Here is a 20,347-nt window from a genome sequence, read left to right as displayed (position 1 = left end):
CTGTTACTCTTCAGGTATTAGGCATGGAGACACTGAATTTCTGAGATTGCCCTAGACAAAACAATTTCTGACCCTGCTACAACAAAGGGCACAGTGACTCAGATTTGGGAAGCAGGATGGAAGAGTAACTAATATATTGATTTCAGATTGGAGGAGTAATAGAGAACTTTTTCTTTCTTCCTTTTAAAAAAAAATCAGTGTAATAACTGAATAACTGATACTCCCTCTTCCCTCCTTGCCTGACCTCCAAAATCAGGCCGTTAAAGATACATTCATACTCACAAAATCAAATATCTGTAAACCATGCCACATGTATGATTGCTCTGCCCCTCAAGTGGTGTGTATTAGAGCCAGTGATGGGGCTCTAGAAGACCCCAGCAACCACTCAAGACACAAATAAAGGGGTAGAGAAGCATTCTCTGATGTCTCCCAAAAGCTATGAATGCTTTTAATCCTTCATAAACCTAGGATGAATGGCTGCTTCCCAAGTGGGGATAAGGTGGAAATCAATGAAAACTATGCCCAAGGACAAGGAACCCAAGAAGTTGACTCTCCTTGGGCACAAATCCTACTCATTGCTTCACTAGACAAACATCAGATATTTCTCAGGCATCACACCAATCCTGTGGCTTATGTTTTTGACCCTCTCCTTCTACATGGCCATTATTGTGACCATAAGGTGTGTTTCTTATCGGTATCTTAAGACAAAAGGTCAAAGACACAAAATGGGACATCTTGTTCGTAGCAACAGAATCCTCCAGCAAATGAATGATGAAGAGCTTAATTCCTTAAAAGACTCAAGGACCTCCCTAAAATCAGTGTGAATTTGTACACCAACCATCTACAGGAAGTCTTACAAGAACCTGATCCAGCAAAGAAAGTAAGCTCTCCCTTACTCTCAGGACAATCAGTCAGAGTAGCCACTACAAAAACAATCACGATGCTTGAAGAAAGGGCTATAATCTGTACCTTCCATCATCCACAGAACACATTTGACAATACCAGAAGCCACAGAGCTAATGATGAACCAGTAACTATATTTGGGAACTGCTTTGCCCAAGAGAGATGACATCCTCACTGGAGCCCTAGGCAACTCTGTGCTCCTGGAAAGGGTGGAACTTCTGGCAGAAGAGGTAGTCCCTTTTGAATTGATGTGACGTAGGGCAGTTCCCTTCTTTGCCTCACCATCAGCAGGCCAGCTTTGCCCTGTTCCAAGAGGCTAAGACTCATTCATATCACCTTGAATGGTGGGTGGGTGTTGGACATAGTTGCTCACAACCATCCCATTCATTTCCACATTCTACCCATACTCTTCCCTGTCCATCTTCAGAGACTTCACTGCCTGTTACAAAACAGAAGTAGGCTCATTGCTTACTGAGAGCCCTAGAAGTGTGACGTACTACCATTCAAACCCTTTACAACACTATGGCCATGTCGACCCTAGCCATGCAAATGGCCATTTCGAAGTTTACTAAAGAAGCACTGAAATACATATTCAGCACCTTATTAGCATGTGGGCGGCCACAGCACTTCAAAATTGATGTGGATCGCTGCCGCGCAACTCGTCCAGACAGGGCTCCTTTTTGAAAGGACCCTGGCTACTTCGAAGTCCCCTTATTCCTATGAGCAGATGTGAATAAGGGGACTTCGAAGTAGGTGAGGTCCTTTAGAAAAGGAGACCTGTTGGGACGAGCTGCGCGGTGGTGAGCTGTGTCAATTTCGAAGTGCTGCAGCCACCCGCATGTTAATGAGGCGCTGAATATGTATTTCAGAGCTTCATTAGTAAACTTCGAAACGAAGTTTGGGGCTAGTGTAGACATAGCCTATGGGTTTTCACAAAATGCTTTGCAGTGGCCCTCCAGCAACATCAGGCCATCCATATCTACACCAGCTTGAACAACTGGCTGATCAGAGGCAAATCGAGTTGGATATAGCAGGAAGCCGGTGCAGTACTTGCTATCTATTCCCCTGGCTGGACCTCCTTGAGAACTATGAAAAATCATTCCTCTCCCCATTGCAGACAGTAGAGGTCACAAGAGCCACATGAGGACAGTCACCAGTTGCTATAAGCACTCGTACTTCACTTATCAACACTGACTAAGACAGTATGGGCATGCTTGTATGTGTTAAACCATATGTCAGTGCTCAAGTACATGAAGCTGCTGGCTAGACTTCACTTCCATCCTTTGCAATGCTCGCTCCAGTCAGTCTATTTTCCTGCAAGAGACTGGTTAAGCTGAATGTCTCTGTACCACACAATGTCATGGCAGAATTGGCTTTCTGGCTGGAAACTACCAACAGAGAGAAGATGGTGCAGTTTCTGGTACCATTTCTGATGAAGATAGAGAATGTCTGAAATAGCTGTGGTTCTTTGAGATGCTATTGTCAGGTGGAATCTCACATCCTGTGCTCTATTACTGTTTTTGACATCTTCAGTAACAATGAGATTCAAACTGTGGAGGAACTGAAGGCTAGATCATGATCACTTCACCGCTTAACACCCTCATACAGGACAGGAGTTGGCATGGAGAACATGTGTAGTCCTGATGGACAGTGCTATAAAAATCCATTCTTATGTGCATGCTCTCTATCAGTGGGACCCACACTAACAGTATCTCCTTGAAAGATACAGTCATTGCAGGGTAAGTGACCATTTTTTATCACTCTCTCACTGGTACTATGTACTTCCCCCATTTGTTATCTCTTCTCTTACACTTACATCTTGAGTCGGGACCTCCGTTGTGTGTGTACTGCACAATAAGGCCATTTTCTTTGATTAGTGCTCTAATTTGCTACCACTATTTAAACAATAATTAACAAATCTGCGTATTGTTAATTGACAGCTAATTATGAGATACGAAGTCTTCCTACATCCGTGCCTATAACAACAAGCTTTAACCAGGACTGGAAAATCTGAGACATCTCCAATGAAGCTTCCCCCACCCCCCGGCCCCCCACCCCACTCCACCTAGTCAATGGGTTGTAACTGCATCTCACCAAGGCAAAAATCTTTATTTTCATTTTTTATTTTAACTCAAAACTCCTGTAATATGACTTACACCAAATGAAATGGACCCTTGAAATGGAATGCACCAACTCATCAGCACATCTCCTGGCACAGAAGTAGGACATATCAATTTTCACTCCTTCACCTTCACTGGAAATAAACTCATTGATACTTCATGATTCATTGACTGAATTCAACTTTGATCAGTAAATGGTAACTGCAGTTGCTTCACAGTGGAAAGGTTCTGTTGGTATTCAGAGGATTTAACATTCACTTGAGTTTTGTTGCTGCTATGGCTTGCTATTTTTGTCGTCTCAGGGAATAACATGCAGCATTCATTAGGAAAGTGGAGACTGTTGCCATCATTATAGCATTGATTCATAATAAGATGCACCAGTTCACCTACCCTGCTTGTAATACGTAAGCTACTTCATGTTCTCTGCATCAGCTATTTCAGCTGCTAATGACTGGGGAGTGATAAAAAGGAACTTAATGACATTTAAAAATTCCATAGTGACAGAGAGATAGTCCCGTGTTGGTCTGTATTCTAACAAAACAAAAAGCAGTCATGTAGAGCTTTAAACTAACAAAATAATTTACTGGTGGTGAGCTTCCAGGGGACAGACCCATTTCTTCAGATCAGATCAGAATTTTTTTTAAAATTACAAATTCATAGTCTGTTGTAGATTGTCTGTTAGTCTAGAAGCAGAGATTTCCATGGTAAGAAAAAAATTATAAAATTATTATGGGAATTCATTGCTTGCAGCATAATATTACAACATAATAATAAAACACAGCACTTAGCATACAAAATGAATGAATAATGTCTGTTTATTAATACATAAGACTAATGTTTCTGTGGTACTTAAATTCAAAGGATCTAAAGGATCTGTGAGAAATCTAAGTACCTAGTGATAAATTATAATGAATCCCTGCATGATAAAAAGGTACTTAAGTTATTGATAGGTAACATTTAAAATTATATTTATTTGCATATAAATGTCTTTCCGAAACATATATTGACTTTAATCTAGCAACTAGTTAAGCATGTACATTAAGTGTATTTATACAAATAGTCCCACTGTGTTCAGTGCAATCATTTACATAAATCAAGATACAAGTGTTTGCAAGATTGGGTCAATAACTTGTAATGGTGAACAGAAAACCATGAAGTTTCTCCATCTAGAGAAAAAGCATAGGTTAACAAAGGAGGCTATGGATGAAATTAATGACAATTCTAAAATGACTGAGGCCCAAATCCTCAATGATTTTAAGATTCTTAAATATTCAGTGGAAGTTGGCCATATATAGGCCTAAGATATAATACTTCATTAATTCTGTATGGGTACCCAGGTCCATAATCACAGATGGTGTTGTATGACTGGGGAATGGGTCTTTAATATGAAAAGAAGTTTGGAAAATTAAGCAATAATGAAGATCTTGTAAAATGACCTATTTATAATCAGCAAATAAGGGAATAATTGGGAAATTTTAAAATGTACAATTGAATAGATCTGGAAGACATTCATTGTATGGGGTATAAAGTCATTTTTAAAAGATTTTTATAACACTTCTGATAAGTGTTTTAGAGAATGTAGGAACCCTGGGCCCTTTTAAAAGTCTGGGCCCTAGCGCATCTGCCCACTTCCCTTCCATCTCTCTAGTTGACAGCCCTGAAGAGACTTTAAACTTGCACTTTCAGTATATACACACAGCTCCATGTGCAGTATCTCTACATACATTTCACAGTGGAATTAATGACTCCAGCTTTCATTTAACACCTCTCTTTGGTGAAACAGAAGGTACTTACCAAAATCAGGACATTCCAATGACCTCCTAGCCAACTGGATTCTTGGGTCACAGCTGCTATCCTATGTACTAATGTCAAAATCTATATGTATCTTCTTTTAAGCATTGCATTCATGGAGCCTGTTAGCCATAACTTCCCTATTTCATCAGTTCTATACCTACCAAAATACCCATTGCGCACAGACATGAGATTAATATCAGATAAAATGATTCTTCCAGCAGACAGACAGTACAATGGCATTATATGTGGTAAAAAAGTTAACACATCCAGGAACATTTTCTTTGTGATCCACTGGGAATAAGACAACATTTATTTGTGCTATTTCCTGATGAACTGTGCTAACAATGTAGTCATGTGTTGTGTAACATATGACAAGTTGTCAAAACATTCTGTGTTACAAAAACAAACCATATTTCTGAATGGCTTCGCATGCCATCGTCTGACCCAAAAAAGGACAATTCTTTTGGCAAGAAATAATGTGTGGAGCAAATCCTCACCTGAACTTAGAGCTTGTCTACACTACCACCTTCCTTTGAAGAAAGGATGGTAATTAGGGTGTTGGGAGTTTACTAATGAATTGCTGCCATGCACAGGAATCACTTCACTAAGCAAATTCCCCTCTGCGGCAACTTCAAAGCTTTAAACTTTGAAGTACCGGCAAGCATCTAGATGTGGCGCACCCACCGGTACTTGGAAGTGCCAGGGCAACTTCGAAGTCCACTTCCAAGTACCGGAAGGTGAGCTGCAGCTAGACGTGTGCTGGTACTTCGAAGTTTAAAACTTTGAAGTTGCTGCAGGGGGGAATTTGCTTAATGAAGTGCTGCCTATGCACAGCAGCAGTTCATTAGTAAAGTCCCAACACCCTAATTACTATACTTCCTTCCAAGGAAGGTGGTAGTGTAGACAAGCCCTTAGTGAGTAGTAGGTTACCTGCCAAAACCTTGAGAGATTTTACTGGGTAAGTGAAATCAATGTACAAGGAGAAATATTTCATATCCTGTTGTATGTGCAGCAATATGCAATTCCCTGATTTTCCTGACAGTGGAGAGTGGTTATGAAAGCACGAATTAGTTACAGCTTGAAAGTAATATTTCATATGAATAGATATGTAACTTTTATATGATACTGCTGAACTGCTGGCAGGTTGTCCAGAAAATTGTCAAAACATGATATGTCATATTCAGTTTCCTTCCACAAACATACCACAATCTGTTTTGATAGGGAAGGGATATAGTTTAATTATTTGTTTTTAATCTGACTCCAGACTTGACATATGGCACCTCATTAAATTCTCTTTACTTGCTATGGCAAGAACAACAAACTGTGAAGACATAAAACTTCTGGCTTGGAAGTTAGTTTTTAAAACTTGCAGGACTTCTCATATAACTAATCTTGAATGGATCCAGAATGACACTTGGTTTTGAATGATTTCCTGTAACTCAGGTCCATAACAAACATTGGCTCTTGGCGGTGTCCCTTTTAATGGGGGCTGAGAGAGATTATCAAAATAACATACATGAATATCAAAGGGAGATGGGGCTCTTTTATACTTTCCACTAACTTATCCCTGTCTGAATTTGATCTTCCGCCGAAGTTAAGACAATAGGTACACAATTCAGTATGGGTAGGGCTACGCTAACTAGTTATTTTGAAATAACTGAGCTGCATCTATAATACATGCATGCCATTTCAAAATAATTTTGAAAGAGCAGTGCATTATTTCAAAATTGGTAATGCTCAAAGGCTGTGTCTACACTACACACAAATTCCAAAAGCTTGAATTTTGAAAATCATAATCGAAAGAAGGGATTTCGAAAGAACACATCTACACACAAAAGGCAGATTGTAATACCGATCCACTCTTTTGAAAGTGGTTCCTGGTCTTTCATAAGGGAGTGTCCACACAACAACATGAGTCCATTCAATAGAACAAACCAGGGAACGCCACGCATGGGGTCACATGGCCGACAAGCCCTTCTGGGGTTGCAGCCAGCCTCCCCCTTAAAAAGCCCCTCCCAAGCATACCCACCCTGCACACACAGAAGGCTGTTGATCTGTGGACTGCAATGCAGATGCTATGCTCAGAGCAAAGGCTACAGCACATGGAGCCCCAGCAGCTACCCGAGGGTGAGTGTCCCCCAGCCCCAGGGCCCAGATGGCCATGGTCATCCCGGCCCTGCTGGAAGCCCTGCAGTCCACAGCCCCTCCCACCAGTGTCCTGCAGGCCCTTGCCACAGGGCACTTGCAGCACCCTGTTCCCTGTCCCCTTCGGCAGCAGAGACTGGTGGGAGAGGCTGGTGATGGGACATTGGGACAAAAAAAGGTGGCTCCAGATCTTTAGGATGTTGAAGCAGACATTCATGGAGCTGTGCCACTGGTCCACTCCAGCTCTGCAGCATGAGGACACCCACTAGTGGCCTGTGCCCCCACTTGAGAAAAGAGTGGGCATCGCATTGCGGAAGCTGGACCCCCTGGATAGCCATTGTTCAGCTGGATACCAGTTCAGGGTGGGCAAGGCCACTGTCAAGGCCATCCTCCAGGAATAATTCAGGCTGGGGTCCGACACCTAACACAGGAAGGGAGGAGTGGGCTTCTGGGCTGGGGGGCCCTGCAGGCAACCAGGCCTGGGGGCCCTGCAGGGGACCAGTCTGGGGCATGGAGGGCCACAGGGCACCCCACCATGCAGGCCCAATTGTTGATGCCCTCCCTCATACAGGTGGTCCAGTCAATCAACCATATCGTCCTGCAGAGGGCCATCCAGATTGGGGATCTGTAAGATGCCATGACAGGATTTGCAGCCATTGGGTTTCCCAACTTCTTCAGCACCCTCGATGGAACCCATCGAGTGATCTTGCTCCAGACTGTGGTGCAGGCTGGTATATAACCCACAAGTGTATATAACCCACCACTCAGTAGTGCTGCAGGCCCTTGTGGACACCCAGGGCCACTTCACAGACATCTGTGAGGCATGGTCCAGATGAGCCCACGAAGCTGGGTGTTTGGGAATTCCTGGCAGAGGTGTCAAATGGAAGAGGGCACGTACATCCCTGCCTGGGAGCTCTCTGTGGGGCCATCATGATGCCATCCTGCATAGTGGCTGATGGGGGTGTGCCCCTTACAGCCATGGCTGATGCAACCCCTACACAGGGCACACCACCCCCAGCCAGGAGGCTTTTAACCAGGACCTCAACCATGCCCACAAGACTGTACAGCAAGCTTTTGGGTGCCTAAAGGGGCACTCTTGGTGTTTGTATGCGCATGCATGCCTGGATGTCAACCTCCCCAGTGTCCTGGGGGCTGTTGCAGCCTGTTGTGCTCTGCACAGCATCCTTGAGAGCAAGCACGAGCAGTTTGTGCAGGGGTGGGCTGCAGATGGCGGCACTGGGTATGAGCAGCCGGGTGCAGCCCCATGCCTCCAAGCACACCAGGATGTGGTTAGGGTCTGGGAGGCCCTCCGGGAGGCCTTTGAACCAGAGCCTCACTGACCCTCCCCTTGGCACCTTCCAGTCTACTCTCACCCCATACTGCTGCCCACCCACAAACCCACCTTGCTCCACTGCCTCCCACACACACACCCCACACCACTTCCCCCAAACACTCACCCTGCACCACTGACCGCAAAAGCGCAGGGGACACTGGGGTGCTGAAAAAAACCTTCTTTGCTAACAGTCACGACCACACCTAAACAAATACAAACCAACATGTGAATAAAAAGCACTTAACAGTAACCGGCTGTCTGCAGGAGGGACTGTTGGTGGAGCAGTGGCTGGCTCAGGCGGCTGGTGATGGCATGGGTGAGGGCATAAAGGGAGCTGGCCACCTGCTGCATCAACAGCCACTCCCGCAGAAGGCAGTTCTGCTCCTGCCACACAGTCGTGCGGCATGTGGTCCTCCATGCAGCTGCAGCACCATGCCCACCCTAAGGGGTGTCGCCCCATCCCCCTCACTGGCTGCAGCAGGGCTCCCCGGAATGTTGAGGGGGCTGTGCTGGCTCCTGGATGTCAAGACTGTAAAGACATAAGGGGGCGGGGGGGTGCCATGTCAGTCAAACAATCAGCCGTGTGGGCCAGTGACCCCATCCCTATCAGCCATCCCTCCATGTCTGTGGGAGTGGGGCCCTGGGGCATCCCGAGCATGGAGGGGTCCATGCATGTGGGATACGTGCAGGGCTCAGTCGCGCCCCCCCATGTCCTTCCATGCCACATGCCCTGCGTGACTGTCCATGGGCTTGTGCAGAGCTCCCTATGCACAGGCTTCTCCTGGACAGCAACCATGGCCATCCCCAGGGCCCCTGGACTGAGGCCACAAGCTACGTGTGTGGCCCCATGCCAGCTGTGGAGGAGGCTGCCCTACACACCCAGTCCTACCCGAGGGTGCCTTGGGAGGCTCAGGAGAGGCCCAGACAGAGGTGGCCTGGCTCATACACACTTATGGCTCAGCATTGTAAAGGGTCACCTTGCTGCGTCACTCCCTGTCGCTGTCCCTCTCCCTCTGCTGGGGCTCCAGGCATGGGGTGGCTCTAGGCACAGGGTGGGTGGTGTCGCTAAGGGCCCTGGCTCTGGCTGTGCAACCTCCTCCTCCTTCTTGGACACGTGCAGAGCCTGTTCCAGGGGATCTGCCTCCCTTGCCCCAAGGAGCTAGTCCAGCATTTCGTACAGCTGGCAGGTGCTGCCCCTAACCACCTGGCTGCATCCTTGGTCTTTGCAGAGCCCTGATGCAGCTCCATTGCTTCGGAGTGCACCTGCCTCGGGATCTAAGAGGGGTGCCCCCTTTGGATCAGGGTGTGCGCGAGTCAGGCTAAAGTGGCTGCATTCTGCTTCCAGCCTTCCATGTGCAGACGGACCTCCTTGTCCCACCCCCCAGATGGCCAGAAGGTCACGGACCTCAGGCTCCAGCCATATGGGGCCCCACTTAGGAGGCTGGATGGAGTCCTGGGAGCCCTACCGCCTGGTGCCCTGGGATCCCTGGGCTCACAAGTGTCTCGCCTGTTGGTCATGGCTCTGATGGAGGACTTTCAGGGCATTCAGAGGTGTGCTGGAGGGTGTGCTGCTGCATGCACATGTGTTTGTGGCTGCCAGCATACTCTCAGCTTCCTGCACAGGGTTTATGGGTCCCTGCAGCTTTAAGGCATCCAGAGCTGGCAACCACAGAGCCCTGCTGATGCTGGCCAGGACATCTCTCTGTTCCAGGGTGCCAGCACCACAGAGGACTTGTCATTTCGAAATAGCATCCAGGGGACTGACTACATACATTTCATTTTGATATTAACTTCAAAATGAGGCACTGTTCCCAATAGGGGAGTAGAACAATGCTTTCAAAATGCCTGCCTTGTTATTTCAAAATTAATGTTAAAGAAAGCAATATGTGTGTAGTCACTTGGCTGCACGTTTCAACATCTCCCCTCCTTTCGAAATTAATTTTGAAATTCATTCCTAGTGTGGCCACAGCCTAGACATTCTCATGTATGCAGGGCCTTCAAAAGGGAATGAAAGGCTTCAACAATCCCCAGCTTCCACTTGAAGAACTTTTCCATTTGGTGAAAAGGTGTACATTTTCGAGCTGCAGTTTAAACTTATACTTTGAACTTACATTGCAACTCTCATATAAAGAGCTAAAAACACTTTGGACAGTTGATTTGTTGAGTTTTCACCTCTATTGTTCTTTCCATGGAATTAATTCATGCACCAGAGTTAACTGTTCCTGCACTTGAATTCTTGGGACAGGATCTTCTCAGCCCGAGTAGCCTGTGCTAAATCTGATCAGAATTTTCTGGTGCCTCCAGAGCAGCAAGTGTACTATACTTGGGCTTTGTTTTTTGTTCTAATTACAATGTAAGGTCTCAGAAATGTACGATTGCCTGCCCCAGGGATGGATTAATCCAGCCTGTCCCACCATCTAGCTTCTACTTTGTACCCATTCTCCTTTACCACAGCTCCATCAGGCTGCTTCAGATTTATTTCCTCCTCTCTCCAATCATTGACTCTTCCATTCTCTCTTTCCCCCACACCTTAAAGCCTTAGGCCAAAACATTGCTGTTTCTTCAACCATGTAGGCGATGTGAGGCTACCCTGACCCTGACAGTCTCTCAACTCAGGAACAGTAGCATTTTCTATCCTATACCAATTTCCTTTCTCACCTTGCTGAAAAATACAGTTAAACTTAGGGTGGCCAACTCTGTCATTTGTGAAAACTGGATACTGAGGGATGGAACCTCCCCTGCCCACACCTCTACCTTTCCCCTCTTGCACCATCTATGTTCCCTCAAGACTCACTGTACTCTCCACCACCATCCTCTGGCTCTAAGGCTGTGTCTACACTACAGTTCTGTTTCGAAAGAACGGCTTTTGAAAGAGAACAGCGAAAGATGCTCTTTCAAAATGGAGCTTCCACAAGCACATGGGGACCGAAGGTTCAGTCCGTTCTTTTGAAAGGTCCCCAGCACAATTCCAAAAGAGCATCCACACATGCCAGGGAGCTCTTTCGAAAGAGCAGGGACAGGAAGCGCCATGGGTAGGGTCGCATGGCAGACGAGCCTTTCTGGGGCCACCACCCACCATCCCCTTAAAAAGCCCCCCCTCCCCGGACCGCAGCCTGCACATGCCAGGGGCCAGCAACCCTGTCCCCAGGCAGAGTGAGGGCAAGAGAGTCATCAGAGGTGGCACCCAATCCCCCATGGACCCCAAGCAACACCCTCCCTCCATGGCAGATGTGGCCAGTGCCCTGTCCACGGTCCTGGCCGCTGTGCTGCAGTGGCTCTGCGTGGCCACCCTGATAGCCACCCTCCTGGATGCCATCCTAAGGGTGCAACATCCGCAGCTGGTCCCCCGGGTCATCCACCATCTGTGGAGCTTCCCCACAAGCAGCGACTGGTGGGACCAGCTGGTGCTGGAGGACTGGAGCAATAACCGGTGGCTACAGAACTTCAGGATGAACAAGGGGAAGTTCCTGGAGCTGTGCCACTGGCTCACCCCAGTCCTCCTGCACCAGGACACACACCTGAGGCTGGCACTCCCCCTGCAAAAAAGGCTGGCCATCGCCCTATGGAAGCTGGCCACCCCAGACAGTTACTGATACGTCGGCCACCAGTTCAGGGTGGGCAAAGCCACCATCGGGGCCATCCTCTTCTAGGTAGGCCATGCCCAGCTCACACCTAGACTGCATGTGGGGGGGTGAGAGGCAGCTGGCAACAGGCACTGTTGGGAAAAGGGCGGGCACCCCGGGGACAGGGGCAGGGATGGGGACAGGCATGGGCACGCACCCCAGGGACAGGGGTGGGGATGGGGATGGGCACGGGCAGGCACCCTGGGGACAGGGACAGCGTTGGGGATGGGCGTGGGTGGGCAAGCCACACCCCATAGGCCTGCAGGTCGTCCGGGTGATCAGCAAGGTGCTCCTGAGGCATCAGGTTCATATGGGGAACTTGGACAACACCATGTGGAGATTCCAGGAGGTGGGCTTCCCCAGCTGCTTTGGGGCCCTGGATGGCACCCATATTGCCATCTGGGCCCCAGAGCATAGCTTCAGGGCCTACGTGAATTGAAAGGGCTACCACTCTGTGGTTCTGCAGGCCCTGGTCAACACCACCGGCTGGTTCCAGGACATCTACGTGGGCTGGGCTGGCTGAGCACATGACATAAGGGTCTTCCAGAACTCAGGGCTGAGACGTTATATGGCTGAGGGGACCTTCATTCCCTGGTGGGAGCTCCCCATTGGGGACACAACGATGTCACCTTGCATCGTGGTGAACACAGCCTACCCCCTGCAGGCCTGGGTGATGCAGCCCTACACCAGGCACACCCAGCCAAGCGAGTACCTTTTCTATGAGCAGCTGAACCACACCTGGAACACTGTTGAGCAGGTGTTCAGCTGCCTCAAGGGGCGTTTCAGATGCCTCTACACCAGGCTGGAGGTGGGCCTCCCCAACTTCCCGGTGGTGGTCGGGGCCTGCTGCACCCTCCATAACCTGGTGGAGGTGAAACATGAGCCCTACATGGAAGGATGTGCTGCCAAGGTGGGGTGCAGGTTCAAACAGCCCTCAGCCACCCTGTGCCACCAGGCCCAGCAGGACGGGGTGCATGTAAGGGAGGCCGTGTGCTAGGCCTTTAAGCAGGGGCCACGGTAACCCGCTTGCCCTGCATGCTCCCCGCCTACCCTCATCCTGCACACACACTCCTCCCCCACCTGCACACACATGCACATCCACCAGCGCCCATGCACGGGGGACACAGGTTAAACCATAATAATAAACTATTTACTTCAAGAGCTGTGTCCCTCATTTTCTAGGAGGAACTATATACATGTGGGGAGAGGGTAAGTGGGGAGAGGGTAAGTGGGGAGAGGGTAAGTGGGGACAACTATTTACATGTGTGGGGAGAGGGTGAAAAGGGAGACATATTTACATGGGAGTGGGGAGGGTGAAAAGGGAGAACTATTTACATGAGATGGGGAAGTGTGAATGGGGAGCCAGGGTGGAGGGCCTCACCCCTCCACGGAGTTCAATGGCCAGGAGCCTCGTCTCCCATGCCCACCCCTTCCTCCCCGGGTCCAGGGGCCCCACCAGGGCCTGGCCGGGGCTGGCAGCACGGGGAGGTAAGGGCGCAGCTCTGGTGTGGTCCCCACGCCTGCACCGGGCTTGGCACAGGGGGAGGAGGGACCGGGGGCTTGACTTCCAGCTGGCTGGCCCTGGCTGGCCTTGACCAGCGGGGTGTGAGCCAGGTAAACGAAGCTGCCTGTGGGGAGGTAGGGAGGGAGCAGGGCCTCAAGGTCAGCCTCCTCGGGGGTGGGAGGTGTGAGGGAGGCAGGTGGATGGGGGATTGGACCAGGGGAGGAAACGCTGGGGTGGAGGGGATGCACAGGTGACAGGGACATGAGGGATGGTGGAGGGGTGACAGTGGGTGTGGGTGCGGGAGTGGCCCACAATGGAGCGGCAGCAGGAGCCAGGTGGCCAACCACAGCCTGGATGAGGGCATCCGGGTTGGATGCCACACGGTCCCATGCCTGCCACTCCATGACAAGCCACTCCCACACAACACCTGTCAGCTCCCTCAGGGTGGCCGTGTGGGCTGTGTCCCCTGCCTCCTCCTCCCCAGCCTGTTGGCACCAGCAGAGGGACCAGTGGCGGCCTCGTGCTGTCCCCATCTGGGGCCTGGGCTGCTCCCCCTTGCCCGCTGTGTTTGGGCTCCCTGGGACCGTTGTGGGGCTGGTATGGCTGCTGGCTGCTGGAGCTGTGGAGACATAAGGGGAGAGGAATGGGCCATTAGTACCGGTGAGGGACGCCCTGACCCTAGCCACCCTGGCCACCCCATCCCGGCAGTCCTGCAGGGACTGCATCTGGGGTTCCTTGTCTGGGTTGAAGTAGCTCTGGCTCTCCTCTGCCCCCCTCGGTCCCTCCGCGGCCCGGTGGCCTGTGGTGCTGTCTGGGCCGCATGGTGCTGAGTGCCACACATTGGCCCTGTGAGGCTGTGGTGGTGGGGCTGTCTGGCCCACCTGTGTCATGGAGCTGATGTCCCTGTGGGGGGGCTGCGGCCACCTTGAGTGAGATTGTGTGCCCCCTCCCCTGGCCCTGCAGCTGCCCACATGCACGGTACATACCTGTGGGTCCCTCCAGGAGCTCAGGCAAGGCACTATCCAAGGGGGCCAGGCTAGATGGGCCTGAGGGGACTTCGATGACGAGGGACCCCTCTCTGGAGCCCTCATCATCACTGCTTGCTGGGATCCCTGGTGGCCGCCTGCAGGTGGCTGAAGGTCTGGGGCGTTTCCTCTCCCTCAGTCCCTGTCTCCTCCTGCTCCAGCTCCATCGGGGGGTCCACCATGTCGAGAAACATGGCTGGGGGGTCCCAACTCCTTGACTCCAAGGAAGCAGTCAAAATCTTTAAAGTAGGGGCAGCTGGTGGGCGCTGCCCCTGACCGTCCAGCCATTTCCTGAGCCCAACAGTAGGCCTGTTGGAGCTCCTTCACTTTGGACCTCACCTGGTCCAGGGTCCGGATGGGGTGACGCCAGCCAGTGAGGCCCTTGGCGAGGCCCTTGAATGTGGCTGAATTTCGGTGCTGGACCCCTGTCTGCTGTAGGACCTCCTCATCTGCTCAGAGGGCAAGGAGGTCCTGCAACTTGTCATCGGTCCAGGAGGGGGCCCGGTGCTTGGGGGCCTGGCTCCCCTCCTGAAAGGGCTCCCTGGTGTCCTTGGGGGGCCTCTGGGGTGGGCAGGGGTCGGGGTGCTGGCCATGGTGCCAGGGAGGCTGGTAGGCGGGCTGGAGCACTGCCCTTGCTGGACGGCTGGGCAGCAGCATGGGCTCCCTGCTGCCTGCACACTCTCAGCTTCCTGTCCGAGGGCTTCTAGGATCCTGCATCCTGAAACACAGCTGGACGCTGGAGCACAGAGCTCCACTTGTGCTGGGAGTGGCGCCGCCACCTGCCAGCTGATCGCGGCCATGGAGGACCCACTGTTTCGAAAGAGCAGGTCGCAGAACACCTACGCTTACTCTCTGTTGAAACTGTCTTTCGAAGGAGGGTGATTTCCCATCCCGGGAGTGGAGGACCAACTTCGAAAGAACAGGAGAGTTCTTTCAAAGCTAATTTCGAAAGAGCGCTGTGTCAGTGTAGACACTCCATGGCTTCTTTCGAAAGAACTCGGTCTTCCGATCCCAATTTCGAATTTACTCGCTAGTGTAGATGCACCATCTGAGTGGGAAGATGACTGGAGGACAGACAATGGGCAGCTGCACTCTGGAGATGAAGGAGTGACTGGGTGAGGGTGGGGGAGGAGAACTGTGCACCAGAGATGTGGGGAGTGGCAGGAGCAGGACAAGACAGATCGAGCTGTGCCTAAGGCAGGAGCAGGCAGCAACCAGTACCTCTTTCTATCAGTTCCTGAGTTCTGTTCCCAAGTGCTCCACAGCTTCTCCAGTAACAGCAACTACTCTTCTTACCTGTCTGCATTTAAAAGCAAAATAGAAGTCAAAATATTTTGCTTAGAAAATATTTAAATGAAACACTTGGAATTAAAATTGATTTTAATTATCATTTCTTGAAACAATTGACTAAATGCAGCACAAATTAGAAAATTGTTTCAGTTAATCCAAAATTATTCATTTTTAATGAATAAACTATTTGCCTGAAAAATGTCATCCAACTTTACTCCTCAGTTATAATTAGAGACAGCTTTGCAAAAATCTTCAGCTTCCACTTTGGCACCAAAAGAATTGACCATGTTTGCTAACCAACTCAGAATACTGACTACTGAGCTCTTCGAAAATTGTCATGGAAGTGCCATAATAGGAAGTGCTGGGTGGCAACCAGCTTTGAAAATCTGGCCCTACATGACCAGTGACCTTAACTCTCCTACAAGGCAAAGAAAGCTCTCAGTTTTACCCTCCTCACTATGGCTACGTGTGCACTAGGGGTTGTTTTTTTTGACAAAACTGGTGTTTTGTTGCCCAAACTCATGGTGCATCCACACTACAAATGTGTTTTTTCGACAGCAAATTGACAGAATGTGGCACTTTTGTCGACAGCATTCTGACAATCCCCCAGGAGGCAGAACACCTCTGTTGACAGATTCTGTTAACAGCACTGTAGTGTTGACGCTCCAAGGGCCTGCTGTTGACAGAACAGTCCTTCATGGCGCTGGCCAACTGCCCCTGGGAGACACCCTGTCCACCACAATCACAGTTCTATTCCCCCCTGCCTCTGGCCAGTCTTAAAGGTGCAGGGAGCCCTGGAAACACTGTTGCCAGAAGTTGAGTGTGCAAGCAGCTCAGCAACACGCTGTGTCTATCCACGCTCTCTGAGCTACTCCGCAGCGCATCCCCAGCCCATGGCAGACAGCCAGTAGCCCTGTGCACCCCCCTCCCTGGGGCCTTCCAGGAAGTCTCAGAAGGGGTCCCAAGAGCCACCTGCGGCACAAAATTCTGGTCCCCATCCTGGCACAAAAAGCTAGGCCATCATCCTCAACCCCTCTGCAAAGATGAACAATGTCCCAGCCTATACCCAGCTCACCACCACCCTGGTAGCATGGGGACACCCCACCCAGACCATGGAGCAAGAACAGGTGAAGGTGAAGGAGCTGTGCCAGGTTTATACTCAAGCCCAGGACGCAGCCAGAAGGTCGGGATCAGGACACACAACCTGCCCCTACTATGAGGAGCTGCACAGCCTCCTGAGGGCTGAAAACTACTCCCTCCCCAACAACTGTCTCAATATGCCCACGGGCAACCCTCCCACCCTGGAGCCAGAGCCACAGTAGGAGAAGCAGCAGCCTGGGACCCAGCCAGAGCCAGAGGGTGACACCATCTTGGAGGCCAGTGAGGGTATGCTAGTGATCATCCTGGACTCAGGACCCTCCTTAAGCCAGGCCACATCCTGAGCATCCCCAGATCTGTTAGAGGGACCCTCCAGTAAGTTCTCTGTGTGTCATGCACCCCAAGTGTGGATAGGGGAGAGCCAGAGCTAGAAGCTGGCCAGAGTTGGCCAGAGCTGGAAGCAGGGCAGCCACATGAGCACAAGACTGACCCTGGACACACCAGTGAGCTGTGTGTCTCCCAGCACGCAGGCATGCCCACAGGTGGGAGTCAGCACCCACTCCCATGGAAACCCCACGTGCCAGTGCTCCTGGGACAACCCTGTCCTTTGTCCTGGGTGGTGTTTGTTGCTATGCACGGTGGGTGGGGTACAGAGCCTTGAGGGCTGTGTTGTGTGAATGACTCACCAGGTCTCTTCCTTCTCTTCCTTACAGTTGCACCATCCAAGGAGCTGGAGCCAGGTGTGCCAGGACCAGCATCAGGATGAGCTGGCACCCCACTGTGGTAAGGTGGGCCTGTGGCCGGAGGGGCAATCACTGACAGGATGAGTACCTCCAGAGGGCCCACCCTGCTGCACTCTGAAGGCTAACTGACATCCTGAAGCTGCGGCTGTGGGAAGACCAGGAGTAGTAGATTCAGGCCTGGGACCAACTGATATCCCACACAGATCCCATCACCAGTTTCTGGGAGGACTGATTGGCCCAGCCACCAGCAGCTGCCACCCACACTCATCCCACTGCCACCACTCACCCCACCCCTGGCCCCCCGCCCCAACCCCACTGCCCTGCCCTTGCTGACCATCCTCCAAGGCGTGTTGAACTTGCGTGGTGGCTGATGAACATGACCACCCCCCAGTTCCCCCTTCCATGCCAGCACCCCTGCCTCCAGCTCCCCTGCTTCCCCGATGATCCCAAACCTGCACAGCCCCACCACCTCCATACCACCCCATGCTCCCAGCCCCAACCCAGCCCTGACAGGGAGCCCAATCCCTGGAGGAGGAGATCCCCCAGTCAGCACTGCTTGGGATACTGCTCCTGTGTGAAGTCACAGCCTGCACCCCCTCCCTGGACTAATGCCCCCCACTCTCTTTTCCAAGCCCCAGTCTGTACATAGTTTATGTTTATTGCACATTGTAAACAGTTTCTTTTTATTATGTTTATTTTACACATTTTTCAATATTTAAGTAAAAAGCTCCTTGATCACCACCCCAGCATCCCTTTTTATTGGGGAGGGGTCAGAGGAGCAAGGAGGGGAAGGAAGGGGTTGTGGTATATATGGGATAGGTCTGTATGCCTAAGGCCCCCCACTAGGGGAGCCCTTGGGAAAGTTATTTCGTGCCACAGGAGAAGCTCTCCCTAGGAGCCTTGAGGATCTGCAGCCCATCCTTACAGGTCTGGCAGATGGGACCTGTGCCTGGCTGTTTGTAGCCATGGCCAGTGTCTGCCCCACACACCCAAAGAAGAAGACCGGCCCCCACAGAATGCCCCCACAACTTGGAAGACAATGTTCTCCCTCACATCCAGACGGGTCAGGAGGCACCTAAAATGTGCCTTCATGTGGCTGAACTCACATTTATCCTGGTTCTATGCTCAGTTGAGCAGGACATTAAACATTTCCTAGCTCAGGCCCAGCTACCCAGTTCAGGGACTTATGAGCCAGGGCATGAGGGGGTAGGCCTTGTCCCCCATGACGCATAGTGGTATGGGCACATCCCCAATTGCCAACTCCGAGGTGGAAGTTGAGGAACTCGCAGGCATTGTGTGCCCAGCCCGACCATCAAGGAACTGTCCACAGTGGACAACCAGGTCCTGTAGCACCATGGAGAAGTACCCCTTGTAATTTATATACTGGACTGCACTGTGGTCCAGGGCGCAGATGGGGATGTGGGTCCTGTCAATGACCTCAGAGCAGCTGGATCACTCCAGGGTAAGAAATCCAACTGTGGCTGCATTCATGTCTGTGAGACGGACATCCCTCCAGAGAAGGAGTGTGTTGATGGCCCTCACAACGTGTGAGGGGAGAGGACTAAACACATATGTGAGGGACTCATGGAGGGAATCCCAGGGCCCCAAGGGTCTCCCCTGCCTCCTTCCTTACCCATCCCCACAAGCTTTCTGGGACACGCCCCCCAGGAGACTGCCCCCATAGCAGCAAATCTTTATGAGGGTGGGATGACATGGTCCCCTGAGGATGGGGCCTCCCCCCCAGTACCACCCCTTGCACCTCCTACCCCACTTCCTGAGGGTCCACCATGGGCTGAACCCCCCACCTCACATACAGGGCCAGCAGCCCAAGAGTGCCATAACTGCATGAGGACAGCCCCCAGTAGTGAACCTGCCCATTCCAAACTGGTTCCCTATGGAGTAATAGCTGTCTGGGGTGGTAAGCTTCTAGAGGGCAATGAGGACCTGCTTCTCCATGGGGATGGCGGGCTGCAGCAGGGTATTCCCCCTCTGGTGGGTGGGGGCAAGCCAGGCTCAGGGCTCCAAGGAGGTGTCTTTCTATTTGCAGAAGTTCTGGAGTCACTGCTGGTCATCCCACTGCCCCATGATGAGCTGGTTCCACCAGCTGTAACTGGTGATATACCCCCACACCATCCTGATCACCCAAGTCTGTTGGTGCAGAGGGGCCCATGTGGCAGCTCCTCAGTCCTGGTGTTGGTCACTTCCCCCAAAAAGAGGTGGAGGATGGCCATGATCAGAGTGAGCAGCAGCTCAAGCAAACAGACCCAGGGGCTGCTCTGGCACCATGACTGTCTGGAAAGTGCAAAGTCTCTCTCAGAAAGCATGTGAGTCCTGCAGTAGATATGCTGTCCTTTGAGGAGCTGGGCAAGTCTCAGCATGGGCCGGGATCGTCAGAGGGTCACTTTAAGGGCACAGCTGGCTGGAGCTCCCAAAAGAGCTTGCCGGCCACGAGACCTGGTGTTGTGACAGGGTTCTAGGGCACGTTCTGTCAAGAAAGTGGCTGGGCAGTGTGGTCACTCTCTGTCAACAGAGTGGATTGACAGAGCAATTGGCTTTGCTGTGTAGACATCATTTCTTGACAGATCACTCTAGTGTAGACGTAACCTATAGCTATTATTCATAATGTATTATGTATATATGTTATTCATATAAATCCTTATGTGCCGTGTGGATGATATTAGGTTATTACAATAAATCTTGGATATATACTGGGCACAGATTTCAACCATCTAAATGGTAGTTGAAATCCTATAGTTATATTTCTTAGAT

This window comes from Carettochelys insculpta, chromosome 3 (assembly GCF_033958435.1).
Source record: "Carettochelys insculpta isolate YL-2023 chromosome 3, ASM3395843v1, whole genome shotgun sequence".
NCBI lineage: Eukaryota > Metazoa > Chordata > Testudines > Carettochelyidae > Carettochelys > Carettochelys insculpta.
Note: the sequence above shows the minus strand (reverse complement) of the source record.